Raw genomic sequence first — 15,600 nt, forward strand, 5'->3', positions numbered from 1 at the left:
GAAACAATCAACAAAACTAAAAAGCAACCTACTGAATGGGAGAAGATATCTGCAAGTGATATATCTGTTAAAGTGTTAGTATTCAAAGTATGTAAAGAACTGATACAACTCAAGACCCATAAAACAATCCAATTAAAAAATGGACAGGAGACGTCAACAGACATTTCTCCAGAAAGACATCCAGATGGTGAACAGACACATGAAAAGATGCTCAGTGCCACTCATTATCAGGGAAATGCACGTCAAAACCACAATGAGATATCACCTGACGCCTGCCGGAATGGCTAAAACCAAAAACACAAGAAATAACAAGTGTTGACAAGGATATGGAGGAAAAGGAACTCTCTCGCACTGTTGGTGGGAATGCAAACTGGAGCGGTCACTGTGGAAAGCAGTATGAAGGTTCCTCAAACAAGGGAAAACAGAATTACCATACGATCCAGTAATTCCACTACTGGCTATTTACCCCCAAAATGCAAAAACATTAATTCAGAGGGATACGTGCACCCGTTTGTTTATTGCAGCATTTTACACAACAGCCAATCTATGGAAGCAACCCAAGTGTTCGTTGATAGATGAACGGATAAGGAAGAGGTGGCATAAATATATAGTAGAATATTACACAGCCATAAAAAGAATGAAATCTTGCCATTTGCAACAACATGAATGGACCTAGAGGGTATAATGTTAAGCAAAATAAGTCTGTTAGAGAAAGATTTCTGACATGATCTCACTCATATATGGAATTTAAGAAACAAAACAAATGAGTGAAGGGAAAAGAGATGGAAGCCAAGAAATAGAGTCTTAACTCTAGAAAACAAAAAGACGGCTACCAGAGGGGAGGCGGGTGCGGGGAGGGGTGAAATTGGTGATGGGGATTAAAAGTATACTTATCATCATGAGCACTGAGTAATGTATAGACTTTTTAAAAAAAAGACAAAAGTAGACACTACTTAGAGAGGTCAGAAGAATAGACTTCATTCAGTAGCAACCACGGCAATAGGGAAGGCTCAGCGTGAACCAAACTTACCATCTGTGAAAGGAGAGAGAGACTTTCTAAAGCTCCCATGTGCTAAGAAAAGGCATTGACAGGTTGACAGGTGTTAACGGGGTTGGTCCACGTGTCTAGGCCGACCGGGTTTGTCAACAGGCACTTTTTGCATCTTTGGGATGGGAAGCAGCAGCAAGTTAGAGCAAGGCGCCCGGTGCCCCGCGGTGCCACAGGGCTGCGAGTGAGTTTCCTCTTGGAATGTTTGCATTTCAAAGAAACAGAAGAAGGGAAGGATTTACAATTAGAAGTGTTCTAAAGTGACTATGAGGGGGTTTGGGGACCTCTCTGCCTGCCACCGCGTTTTGGCTAGAACAAACAATACATTCTCCAGGCAGCATTGAGCTTTCTCAGGCAGGCACTAAGAGGGGCCTGGTTGTCCCAAAGATGTGGCCTTGAGCTGTCAGAAACTATCCTGGTGTTTGTTCAAATCTTGTAAGTGTATGTTGGTGGACAAAATAATTTAGGCTGAGAGTCTGTAGTTTTTATAAGCCAATGTTGAGACCTACTTGAGAAGAGGGTTCCAAGGAGACTGACTAGAGTTTAGTCAAAGAGAGTCTTTGTCAAGACAAAACTCTGAAATTTAAGATGTCTGGTAATTGTGTAAGAAACATCCCTTTTTGTCAATGACTCTGAAGTACCACATTTGATCTGTAGTAATGGTAGGCAGGAATGGAAAAAAAAAAAATCTTATGTCAAGTTGGAAAATGTTTCCAGGACTTGAATTTACCAGTTACCACCAGACACCCCTTCCCTATACCCAACCTTACTCAAATACATATTGCAAATACACGTTAAACTCATTCTCACTTCAGTTGAAGGTGTTCCCTTCTTCTATTCCACCTTTTCCCACCTTTCCCAACCTATCAAAGACCTCTGTTGCCTTAGGGGTGAGAGATACAGTAGAAGTGAGGTTCCCATTCCTTCACCTCTGTTTTCTTCCTCCAAGACAGGAGGGTGTAGAGGATGTAGTAGACTCTTGCATCCCTATACCTCCCCCAACCCCTACTTGTAATGACTCTATTCTCTACCCTGAGCAAGACTTTAAGTTGGGTGATATTGAATTGTGTCATCATGTTCCACTAAAATCTGGGGTGAATTGGAGAACCCTGGTACAGGACAATGTTGGAGAATATTTACTAAAGAACCCTTGTTCCTTTTTAGACCAAACCAAACCAAACAAAACAAAACAAAAACAACTAAGCCCATGTGAGTTAATGACATGGCAGGAATAGAACCCATGTATCCTGACTCCCATTCTAGTGCTCTTCCCATTGCCTTTAAGGTTATCTGCTCAGACCCCTGGAAAGGAAGTGTCACAGAGCTCTAAAGATGGATAATTGTCTCATGAAATCCAACCATCTTTTTAACACAATAGATGAATGAAAACTGAAATAAGATATCTACTCTATTTAGTAATTATTCTCTGGTACCCCCAACCGTGCTCTGAAAGTCCCCAGGAGCTAATTCCATCTCTACATATTGTCCTCTCAGAATGCTACTTATTCCTAAGGATCAACTCCAATCACACCCCTTTCTGGAAGCCTTCCCTAATGCCTCATACTAAGCTGTCCAGGTCAGAAACCTTGATCCACATATGGCTATTTAAAGGAGTTAAAGTTAAGTTAAAAATCCAGTTTAGGGGATCCCTGGGTGGTGCAGCGGTTTAGCACCTGCCTTTAGCCCAGGGCGCGATCCTGGAGACCCGGGATCGAATCCCACGTCAGGCTCCCGGTGCATGGGGCCTGCTTCTCCCTCTCCCTCTGCCTATGTCTCTGCCTCTCTCTCTCTTTCTCTGTGTGTGTGTGACTATCATAAATAAATAAACATTTTAAAAAATTCAGTTTAGTTCCTCAATTGCATTAACCACATTTCAGGTGCTCAACAGCCCTACGTGGCTAGTGCCTGCCATATTAGACAATGCACACTAAAGAGCATGAGGAGGATGGAGGAGCAGAGGGAGAGGGACAAGCAGGCTCCCCACCGAGCAGGGAGCCCAATGCGGGGCTGGATCCCAGGACCTCAGGATTATGACCTGAGCTTAAGGCAGACGCTTCACCGACTGAGCCACCCAGGCGCCCTGGAACAGCACTACATACTGTTAGTTATAATTTTTTATGTGTATGTTTAATATTTTTAGCTCCTTGAAGATATTATCAGCTCCTTGAGGAGCTTTTCAACTCTATATCCCTCCCCAGCTTAGCACAGTGCTTTATACCTAATAAATATCTATTCATTGATTGGCTCCTCAGGAAAGAATTGCTTCATTAGTAAGCTCTAGGACTACTTAAATCTTTTTCCTTTATTCCCAGCCAAAAATAAAGCCCAGTCCATCTTCCCAGAAAGAAGAAAAATGTGTTAAAGGCTAATATATAAGAAATTCCTGTCCATCTAGGCATGGTCAGTGGGAAGAAAGGACAAAGGAAAGGACTGGCTGTAGTGCACTATGCTTGCCATAGATACCAAACTCCAGGCCTACAATATTCTGAAAAGAACCTCTGTGACACCTGGTTCCCTGACTTTTACCTCCTATAGAGTTGTCCCCAATATGGAATATTTGTGAGGTCAGGGTGCTGCCAAGGTCACCACAGTGTTCAGCAAATGGCAGGGTGGGGCCACAGGTGTGTCAAATAAAATCAAATCAAAAATTCCCCAAATAGGTCTCAGAACCATTACAGAGGAGTGTGACACCTGTGCTAAAGGGTTCTGCGAGCCAATCTGGACCTGTTTCAGAGCCCAGCTCTAGCAGCCTGACCTTCCCCAGCTCTCAACTACCTACCTGATCTCAATCAGGAGGGTTTTGGGATTCAGTTACTGGAGACTCCTCTCTCCCAGAAATCCACTAGCAAGCAAGAGCTGAACCACACTTGACCATATTCAGTCCAGTGTTTTCTTCCCTGTCATCTTCTATGGTCTTCTAATTGTTCTAACTGTAATGCTCGTGCCCTTGAAAGCAGAGAACTCATTGTCATCATTGTCTCCCATCTTTTTTGAAATGATTAAAAGGTGATGTCTGTAAAAATGCCTGCCATGGAAGAGGCCTCAAAATTGTCTCTGTCCCTGGCATCTACCCCTGAGCTAATACCTCCTTTGTTCATTCCTCCAAGTCTTCCCCCTTCTAAAGGTACAATTTAAAATCTTCTTTCTCTCCATGAACGCTCTCCTTAAACCCAGCAGGAAACGATCCCTCTCACTTCTCAGCTTGCACTACCATGGTGCTGGGCCCCTCCACACTCTGTTGGCATGAGTATTGTCACCTTTCCGTGTATGCATCTTGAGTATTTTATACTTCTTTGGGCCTCCAGGGCTTAGCCCGGAATAGATCTTCTATAAATATGTAGTGTTTGATTTGTTTGTAAAACCAACAAATATATTTTAATAAATAGCTGATTATATTGAGCACACAAGCATCAGTCATCTTTCTCCATAATGGAATATATTCAAGACAAAGGCTTTTATTTTTACTTATTTTTTATTTTCTTAAAGGTTTTATTTATTTATTCATGAGAGACACAGAGAGAGGCAGAGACATAGGCAGAGGGAGAAGCAGGCTCCCTGTGGGGAGCTGGATGCAGGACTCCACCCCCAGACCCCCAGACCGGGATCACACCCTGAACCAAAGGCAGACGCTCAACTGCTGAGCCACCCAGGCATTCCTTTTTATTTTATTTTTTAAAGTAATCTCTACACCTAATGTGGGGCTCAAACTCACAACCCCAAGATAAAGAGTCTCGGGTTCTCAGCCAGCCAGGCACCCCAGAACAAACCATTTAAAGTGCTTTTCAAAAATACTCACTCATATTTCAAAGCACTTTACATAGTGCCTAAGATGTTTTAAGTACTGAGTAAATGTTGATTGAGTGAAGTTTCTAAATAAGCTCCATAGGAAACAAGTCATTCTTCTGGCCATTTATATTCTAATGTACATGTACCAGTGCATGTATCAGCCATGCTAGTGACGGACAAATCTCAGTAATGGCTCTTCTTATGGGGCATGTTCCCATGCCACTGCCACCATACCATCCATGAGTGGGGCGCTGTCATCTTCATAGGATCGCTCAAATTTCAGTTGACACTCTTTCAGGAGAGCATCTTTTTCCCTTTATTCATCTTAGGTTTATTGGCTAGTGCCCCATAAATTAGACTGATAGAAAACAGATTGACAATAGAAACATAGAAGTTTATTAACATATGCATCATGCATACTCAGAGATGAGCAACTCAAAAGAGTGTTTAGAACTTGGCTCATACAGTGTTTCAACCTAAGAATATTACATCTGTAGAAATGTGACAAAAGAAAGGAAAAGACTGGGTTTCTGGGGGTAGCAAATTATGGGAAGGTATATATCTGGGGAATGAATGGAAGATACGGACTAGTTATAAGATTTGTTATGTAGATTCCTCTGATGTCATCTCTGGGCCAGTAAGTGTCTAGAGGTGTCTCTGATAATTAACTCCTCTCTTCTAGATATAAAAAAGAGGGGTACATCTTTATAAATTTATGTCCTGCTTTGAGGCAAATAGGCAAATAGCAGAGAGGGTTGATTTTTTTGTTTTGTTTTGTTTTGTTTTTACATTTGCTTCTTCTCAATTGCCTTCAGCTCAAAACAATCTTTATGCCAAAATAGCATATTTTGGGGTGGCATATGCCACCACCCTTCACTCTTCAATTACCCAAGTCACACCGACGTATTATGTGCTGCTAGGAACTCATTTTCACTCACTTCTAAAACAATGGCAACCCTGTGGACAATTTCTACTTTACATAACTAGTCTGGGCAAATCAAAATCATGAACTAGTAGATAAGCAACTGTATGACAATATGAGGTCACCGTCAGAGCTCCTTTTTTTTTTTTTTAAGATTTATTTATTTATTTGAGAGAGAGAGCTAGAGCAAGGGGTAGGGCAGAGGGAGAGGGAGAGAGAGAATCTTAGGCAGGCTCCATGCTCAGCACGGAGCCCAATGTGGGGCTTGATCTCACAACTCCAAGATCATGAACCCTGAGATCATGACCTGAGCTGAAATCAAGAGTCGGACACTTAATCAACAAAGTCACCCAGGTGCCCCAATCATCAGAGCTCCTTGTAAAACCCTTATAGTCGCGTGATGTTCTCTGAAATTGGGTTAGAACAGAAGGGTGAGAAAGTGGAGCTATCTTCCCTGATTCGTTTTGCCACAAGAGTCTCAACCAGGAAGTCTCATCAGTAAGAATTGTCCTTCTACTTCATGAAATCCAGCTTTGTCTGTCATCTACTCATTGATCCACTCATTCATTCAACAATTATATATTAAGCACCTATTCTGCTCTGACATGGAGATAAACCAATGAGAAAGACTGGCTGGGTCTATGCCCTTATGAAGAATATAAATTCTCATAAGAGGTATATCAGTCAACTACTAGGTTTCCTCAAATCTAAGGTATCATTGATTTCCATCATGGATTTAATAATAGCTTTTCAGGAGGAAAAAGTGCTACCACACTAAATATGCACAGTGATTCGATGTCACCATCACAAATTCCTCTCCAAAAATATCACTAAAGCAATGTGTTGGTATGACAAAACTCAGTTTATTTCTTACCTAGGTAAGGGAAAGCATTATCTAAATAGGCTTTGTAGCATCTCAGGGGAGGATAAGGACAAAATTGGGCTATTTCTTAAACTTTAAAAGTCCAGTTTAATGTGAGTCTTTCACTGGAAGGTGGGGGCGGGGAGGAGTCTTGGTTAGCATTGGATAAGGATCGTGATATGATAGTTTAGGGTTGGTACACACAGCAATTGAGACAAGGGGCTCAGAGTCTTGAAATAAAAATTGTCGTTTGATGCTTTGTTTTGAAGAATAGAAGAGTCTTTCAAGCAAATCCTGGAATCAACAGTGAAGTCATTTGTAACTTTTATCTTCCTGGTAAAGAGTTGCCTGGAATGGTGAAGTCATGTTGATGTATAGACTAAGCTACTTAGATGGTGCCATCAACATGTGAAAAATATGCCCCTTCAAAAAAATAATTACACAATTAAGGGTATGTAATTATAATTGCAAAACATGCTGTGATGGATAAATATAGGGTACTATGGGAGCGTATAACTGGGGCACCTCACCTACTCTGCAGAAGTCAGAAAAAGCATCTTTGAGGAACTTGTGTTTGAACTGAAGCAAAATGATTAATTCAGCAAGTTGAAGAAATGGAGAGGTGGGGGTAGGAGGATAAGATAGCACTCACAAAGGTCCCATAGCAGGAAGGAATATGGTATATGAGGACTTGTTGAAAGATTAGCAAGACTGAAGCATAAGAAAGAGGCACACAGTGTAGGCCAATTGGCTGGGAGTAGGCAAGAGATTGCTGTCCAGGGCACCTGGGTGGTTCAGTTGGTTGGGTGTCTGCCTTTGGCTCAGATCATGATCCTGGGGGTCCTTGGATCAACCAACCCCATACTGGCTACCTGCTTGGTGGGGAGCCTGCTTCTTCCTCTCCCTCTGCCTGCCACTCCCCCTGCTTGTGCTCTCTCTCTCTCTCTCTCTCTCTCTCTGTGTCAAATAAATAACTAAATAAAATCTTAAAAGAAGAAAAAGAAGAAGAAGAAGAAGAAGAAGAAGAAGAAGAAGAAGAAGAAATTGTTGTCCACTGCTATGCTTCAGAGTGACTTTCTATTTTTGAGACAAAAAAACACTTAATGCTCTGAGATCTGAAGACCATATCCCCAGAATCAAAATCTAACATTCTCAAAGTTTAAAAAGAGTGATGAGTGAACCTCCGTGGTAGTCTACCATAACAACATCAGATTGAAATTGTTGCCCAACAACAGCAGAACCAGTTCTAGAATATCCTCCTACTTGTGCTCAGACTTGTGATCAAACAGATTATCTTGATTCTGATCTGGAGACTTAGCCATGCCCAAGAGGCCAGATAAATTTAAATTAAGGAAGAAAAGTTATTTCCAAATGTTTAATTTATAATTGAGCAAATAAATATTTTTTAAAAGCCCTGGGATTGGGATCCCTGGGTGGCACAGCGGTTTAGCGCCTGCCTTTGGCCCAGGGCGCGATCCTGGAGACCCGGGATCGAGTCCCACGTTGGGATCCCGGTGCATGGAGCCCGTTTCTGTCTCTGCCTCTCTCTCTCTCTCTCTCTCTCTCTCTCGGTGACTATCATACATAAATAATAAAAAATTTTTTTAATAAAATAAAAGCCCTGGGATTAAAACTTCTGCTTTATGGTGATTTTTTGTTTTATATACAATTATTCATTAATTCATAAGAGTACTTCAATGATATCTACAGGGTACAAGCCACACACTAAATCTTGACTGAAACTTGCTTTCTGTTTCTTAGGATTCTAAGCAGTTGGGGATGGGTTTAGAACCATGTGATCAATTGAAACTCTTTATTCCGGGGCCTCTTTACTCTAGTTCTCTATGGCTGCATACAACAATTTGTTATTACCTGCCATGCGTTGACTGGGTTCAACTCAACAGTTTTTGCTTGATGTCTCCCATGCAATTGCAGTTGAAGTCACCTGGGACTTTGATCATCTGAATGTTCAACTAGGGTGAGACATCCAAGATGGCTCACTGACCTGGCTGGCAGGTAATGCTAAATGTGGGTCAGGAGCACGGCTGAGGCTGTCACCCAGAGCACCCACATGTCGTTTCTCCACATCTATCCTGCTTCTCACAACATGAAGGCTAAGTTTTGACAGGAAGCTGCCAAAGAACAAGTATTCCAAGAAGCAGGAGCAGAAGCTATCAAGCTAGGAGAGAACTAAGCCTAGGACTAAGCCCTCTGTTACTTCCGCCATATTCTATTAGAGCAGTCACAGGGCCTTCCCAGATTCAAGAGGATGCAGATTGACACCATCTCTTGATGAGGGAGTGACAAGTTAACATTGCACAAGAGATATCACAGCAATGTCTGGAAAATATAACCTACCGTATTGGAATCATGATAATATTTGGACCAGCAACTTGTACCAAAGCTTATAGGGTGGAGAAGGAGCATACAAAAGAGTAACAACCGTGATTCCTTTGAGGTAGTACTTGGCAATGCTAAGTTCACACTTGAGAGAATTAGGGCACTTCTCAAACCACATACCAGTAAGTGTGGACAAATGCACAGGCATCTCCCATGCACTATCAAAAAAGCTCTTCTGAAAAGTAGAAACTCTGTGTGAAAACCAAACTGGGAGACTATTTAGTATTATTTAAAGAAAGAAAATTATAACCACTCCAGACTCCCAGTCAATTCTCTAAGTCATAACTAAAACACTGCAAAGCACCTACATATAAGTCCTAATCAGCTATATTGGGTTGTAAAATGCTTAAGACATTTGCTACCTGGTCACCAAAAGGTATGAATGATCATAAATCGCTGTTTCTTGTCAAGAGCCATGAAGGATTTGAGATTTTTTTTCCCCCACTTGCAAACTAACAAGTTAGTCTGCCACTGTCTTGTGGATGCTAACCAAAGGCAAATCTCCTGGGTTAGTGACAAAGAACAGTTTATTACTCACAGTAAGAGCAGTAGCCAGAGACTCCAATTTCTACAGGTGGCAGAATGAGGGCCAGGTGGTGCCTGCACATGCAGCTAATTGCATTCCAGGAGAGGAACCTCAAGATTAGGAAATTTCAGTTTTGTATAATAGACAGGAAGCAAAACCATTGCTCAACCTTCGCCCCATAGGGAGACATTATCTTTATTGCACTGCACAGCAAACAAACCTACCTTCTGCTCTGGAGAAAGACACTCTCCATCTTCCTAAGCTGTACGGTCCAGGAAACGATAGTATAGCACAAAAGACTGTTGGTGCCTCTGCCCACAAGACCTGAGGAAATACGAGGGACACATGGAAAATTGTCTCCCAACACTTTGTGGGCAGTAAATGCTACATCTGAGATCAAGCAATTGCTGAATTGTGTGCCCTCTTTGTTGGCCTTCGGCATTTTCAAAACATCTACATGGAATTCTGATGTTCTAGCATTTATGTTTAGAAGAAAACAAGAGACTTTCCCTGAAAATAATTTTTTATTGAGTTTCAAAAGAGAAAGAGAATGGGTAATAGATGATTTTTCACTCCCCAATACACTGAGAACCAAGGCCATGGATAAGGATGATGAGATCATGTAACCATCGGCTTATTTTCCCATTCTTGCCACTCATTCATTCATTTATTTAACAAATAATTATTTAGCCCTGAGAATTATAGAAATTAAAAAGACAGGGATGTTCCTTGCTCTCATGGAGCTTAGGGTCCAGTGGAAGAGGTAAACATTAAACAATACACAATGAATTTTTAGAATGATAGTTAAAAAAAAAAAAAGCATTGTTTAACTTTGCCCTTTATTATTATATTTTTTCCATTTGAAAGTAGTGATTTATTAACTGACCAGATTACAAAAATAATCATAGTAGATACCTTAGTTAATCTTTCTAATAAGCCTATTGATCGGGTCTTCCCTGTTGTCAGCATCTCCACCTTCTACAAAATGGATGGTCTTTTTCTTCATTCTGCCGCGTGGAGAAGATAATTTGAAAGTTGTTAAAAAGTTGTTCGCTTCTTTGAAACATTTTCCAACGGTATAGATCGCGTGAATCAGATCCTTCATGCAGATGATGCCATATTTACGAAGAGATCGGGCAACCAGTGTGTCATTTGTCAGGGCAATTCTCTTCTTGTTGATCTTGCCATAGCCATGCTTGTAGATCAATTCATTCATTGACTTCAGGTTTCGGTACCTCCATGCTATATATGGTTCACGATCTTGGCATGTAAACCGAAGCCTTATTGAGCTTAACAAAGGTGCCATTGAAGATCTGGCAAAGTGCCCTTTATTATTAATTAAAACTTGAGGCTCCGTAAAATTACTAGCATGTTAATTTGTGTCTGATAGAGATTTGAATAATTTTTTCCAGTGAAAATTGTAGCATCAGTGTATGCTGGTAAACTGGCTGGGGGTAGAAAGACTGGCTTGCAAAATTCCTGAATATATAACAATCAGCTGGTATGAACTGGCTCCAGCATGCCACCTGGTAACCTCAAAAGTTAGGGTTTGTTACCCGGTAGGACATTAACCAACTTTGTCTCTAACTTAGCAATCTGTACCTAAGATTTTTCTAAAGGATTATATAAACCCTGGTTTCTCAAAATATTCTTTGAATGAGCTTTACTATATTATTGGGTTTCCTTAATTTTTTTTTAAGATTTATTTATTTATGATAGACACAGAGGAGAGAGAGAGAGAGGCAGAGGGAGAAGCAGGCTCCATGCCAGGAGCCCGACGCAGGACTGGATCCCGGGACTCCAGGATCGCACCCTAGGCCAAAGGCAGGCGCCAAACCGCTGAGCCACCCAGGGATCCCCAAGGGTTTCCTTAATTTTTTTTTAAGATTTCACTTATTCCTGAGAGACACAGAGAGAGGCAGAGACATAGGCAGAGGGAGAAACAGGCTCCCTGCAGGGAGCCGGATGTGGGGACTTGATCCCAGGACCCCAGGATCATGCCCTGAGCAGAAGGCAGATGGGCAGATTTCAACTGCTGAGCCACAGAGGTGACCCTGGTTTACTTATTAATTAACTTGATTAAATTTTAACACATTTTCATTTTTAGATTTGTGTAAGAGTCAAGATATTAAAATATTTAAAACTTACACTTTCATTCTAAAAGTGTAGCTTCAAAAAATAAAAATAAAAAAAATAAAAGTGTAGCTTCGTGGAAGCCAAGGAATTACTTATACTCAAGAAGAATTAGTGTATCACGATGAGAAACCAATCCATATGCACAAGGATGGCTAGGTCAAAAAGTCAGATAACAGTAAGCACTGACAAGGATGTGGAGAAGTGAGCACCTGCATACGGTCCTGGTGGGAATGTAAAATGGAGCAGCTGCTTTGGAAAACAGCAGGCAGTTCTTCAAGTGATTAAACACAGGGTTACGACATAACCCAGGTATTCCACTCCTAGGTATATGCCCAAGAAAAATGAACACATATGTCCACAGCAAGACTTATACACAAATGTTTATAGCAGCATTATTCATAATAGCTAGAAGGGGATACAGAAACAGTAGGAGAGAAGCTCAGAGCGGTACACATGAGGGTGGGGCATAGAGCTCATGTAGGGCCTGGTAGGCCTTGAATAGATTTTTGCTTTTACTCCAACTGGAGTGGTCTGAGCAGAGAACTAATCTCAACTTTTTAATGTAAATAATTATAGGGACTACCCAGCTTGTAGGCCTTGCTACTTCTCTCTCCCCCCCCATTAGATGTGCTCCCATATTTCCTCCCAGGGGACTTGCATGGGGCCTGGTGCAGAGTCATCAGTCAACCAATGCTAGTTACGTGAATCCTAAACATTTCCTGCTCCAGAGGCATGCAGAGGAGGAATGGCCGATGCTTGAAGTGGGCAACGGCCTGGGGAGACAGCAGCAGAGTTCTTAACTTCTTAAGAATGTATCAGTCACAAGTACCTTGGCCTAGCAGTCAAGAGAACCTTGAATTCCAGCCTCTGTTCTCAGGCTCACTTGCTGTGTGACCTTGAAAAAAATCATTTCCTATCTCTGGGCTCTATTCCTAAAACCAGAACACTGGGTAAGGTCATCTCTAAGGTATATTCAGTCCTGACTAGACTCTACTACAACATTAAAAAAAAAAAAATCACTGTGTGCCTGGGTGGCTAACTCTTGATTTCAGCTCAGGTGATGATCTTAGGGTCCTACGAGAGAGGGCCATGCTCAGTGGGGAGTCTGTTTGATATTCTCCCTCTCCCTCTGTCCCTCCCCTTGCCCTCACTCTCTCAAATAAATAAATAAATCTTTTTAAAAAGTCATAGTAAAAAAGGTGGACACAGCCCAAATGCTCACCAACTGATGAATGGATAAAACTGATGTATATCCATACAACGGGATGTCATTCATCCATAAAAAGGAATGAAGCACTGATATATGTGTTACTTGGATAAACCTTGAAAACATGATGGTAAGTGAAGGGAGCCAATCACCAAAGTCTACATATTACATGATTTTATTCTTCTGAAAGTCCAAAACAGGCAAATCCAGAGAGACAGAGGCAGATTAATGATTGCTCAGGGATAGTAAGAGACGACAAGTTGAGAGAGGAGTGACAGCTAAAGGTGGCAGCTTTCTTCATGAGGTGATGAAAATGCTTTAAAACTGTGCACATATTAAACACCATTGACTTGTACACTTTAAGAGGGTGAACTGAAAAAGAAGAAGATGTGGTGTGGTTCATAGTGTTAAATGCTCAGAGAAATCAAATGGGAAAAGAATAGTGCAGTGGGAGGTGAAGAAAGAAATGAGTTAGATGACTTTCTCAGGAGTTTGGCTGCGAAGGGCAGGGAGATATCCAAGTGGTTGTAGTATTGAGGAAACATGGTTTTTAGGCCAAAGATAGAAAAAGGTATCTCAAGATGTCAGTAGAAACAGAGAAGGTAGAGAGATAGAGGGATGGTCATGGATAAGTAGGGGCCCCCGAGGCAGGAGCAGGAGGAAAATCTAGGGCAGGGGTGAAAGGTACAGTTGGAGACAGTAAAGTGAACATCTTTTTAGGTGAAACGGCAAGGGATGGAGAAAGGCAGGTGGGTATGGAAGCAGGTGGGTTTGCAGGTTGGGTCATAGGAACTTGGGGAAGTTCTTTGATGGCTTCTGTTCTTGCTGTGAAATAGATCTGGCCATCTGAGGGAGTGAGGAAGAAGGCAATTGGGATAGAAGAATGAGGACTGGAAAAAGTTTGAGATGGTTGCTTCTGAATGGGAGATCGGGTTTCCGGTGTTGCAGGAAAGACTGTAGTTGGAAGAATCTTATTTAGTTCCCACCCAGAAAGTCTGGAGAACTTGGATTCATAGATATAACCCCCAAGATGAGCAGGAGAATGACAGACCCCAGGGTTAGGGTGGCCTATTGGAGACTCCTTTTAGGGTACGTAGTTCTGGGTCTGGATCTAGAGACCCACATTCTAATTTTAAGGTAAACTACTTGTCTGTTGTATGGTCTTGAATATCAATGAACACAAGGTACTGTGCTTCAGTACTTCTTTCACTGAAATTGTATTTTTTAATTTTTACATTGAAATAATTTTAAGTGTATAGAAAATCCAAAGATCGTATAAAGAGTTTCCATATACCTTTCCCTGAACTTTCCCTAATATTAGCATTGTACATAATCATGGCTCATTTATCAAAACTCATAAATTAACATTGGTACAATACTAAACTACAGATATTATTTGGATCTTACCAGTTCTTCCACTAACATCCATTTGCTGTTTAGGATCTAATTCAGGATGCCACTTTGCATTCACTCTCCACGTTTCCTTCAGTCTTGACAGCTTTTAAGTCTCTTCCTGTTTTCATGAACCTGACACTTCTGAAGAGTACTGACGAAGTATTTTGTAGGATGGCCCTCCATTTGGGGGTGTCCGATATTTTCTCCTGTATTTAGACTCCCATTATGGATTTTGGGGGGAAAAGAGTATAGAAGTGATGTGCTCTTCTCATCATATTAGGTGGCGCATGATATTAACATGACTTATTACTGGTGATGTTAATTTGATCAGTTGGTTAAGGTGGTGTTTGCCAGATTTCTCTGTTATAAAACTATTATTTTCCCCATATTCTATTTATTAGAATTCATTCACTAATTCTGGCCTATATTCATGGGGATGGGAATTCTGTGTTTCCGGTTTGAATCTTTGCAATGAGGAAGTTTAGCCCCCAAATTCTATGGTTCTAGGCTGTTTTCCATACTGGTACAATGTGAGAGGAACCAGGATGTTCCTTTAACATTAATCATCTACCTATCCTAGGCCGTGATTGAAATTCCAATGTTAATGACACATTCCTTGTGGTTTTGCGTTGCTTACTTTCTGCAGGTCTTCTTTCAAAATGCAATCATTTCTGAGAGAACCAGTACCATCTCATTGTGATGGGTAGTTAAGGAGGCTCGGAGGAAAAATAGTGCAACCTCTCATACAAAAGGCAAACTTTTTTTTTTTTTTGAAAGAGAGAGAGGGAGAGTGATAAGCAAGCTCCATGCTCAGAATGGAGTTTGATGTGGGGCTCGATCTCACGACCCTGAGCCAAAATCAAAAGTCAGACACCCAGCCAGCTGAGCCACCCAGGAGCTCCCAAAGTGGAAAGATTCTTATTGTGTGTATGCATGTGCAGCCTGAAAGTGCCTATTGGGTAGACCTTACTCTGACCCTTTGTCCCATCTTGAGACCAGGCAGAGAATTTATTTCCTTATCTACGCACCTAAAAAATTATTCCCAAAGTGCCATTCACTGACATTTTCATGGGCAGACTAAGCCAAACAACCAGAAGTTCCCATTAGACATCTTTGTTCTTTCTCCCAAACCGCTTCTACTTCACCTGACCAGTTCATAATCTTTATTCATAATCTGTCCCCTACCCTACCCTCCATCCCCTCTATTATCCCCATCAATAAGTACTCAGCATCTCCTACTAGTAAAACAAAACCCCCAAGCTTTTGGGGCTTTGGTGCTAAAACAAAAAACCAGCTTTGGTGCTAAAACAAAAACCCA

This window comes from Vulpes vulpes, chromosome 16, assembly GCF_048418805.1.
Source record: "Vulpes vulpes isolate BD-2025 chromosome 16, VulVul3, whole genome shotgun sequence".
In the NCBI taxonomy this organism is placed as follows: domain Eukaryota; kingdom Metazoa; phylum Chordata; class Mammalia; order Carnivora; family Canidae; genus Vulpes; species Vulpes vulpes.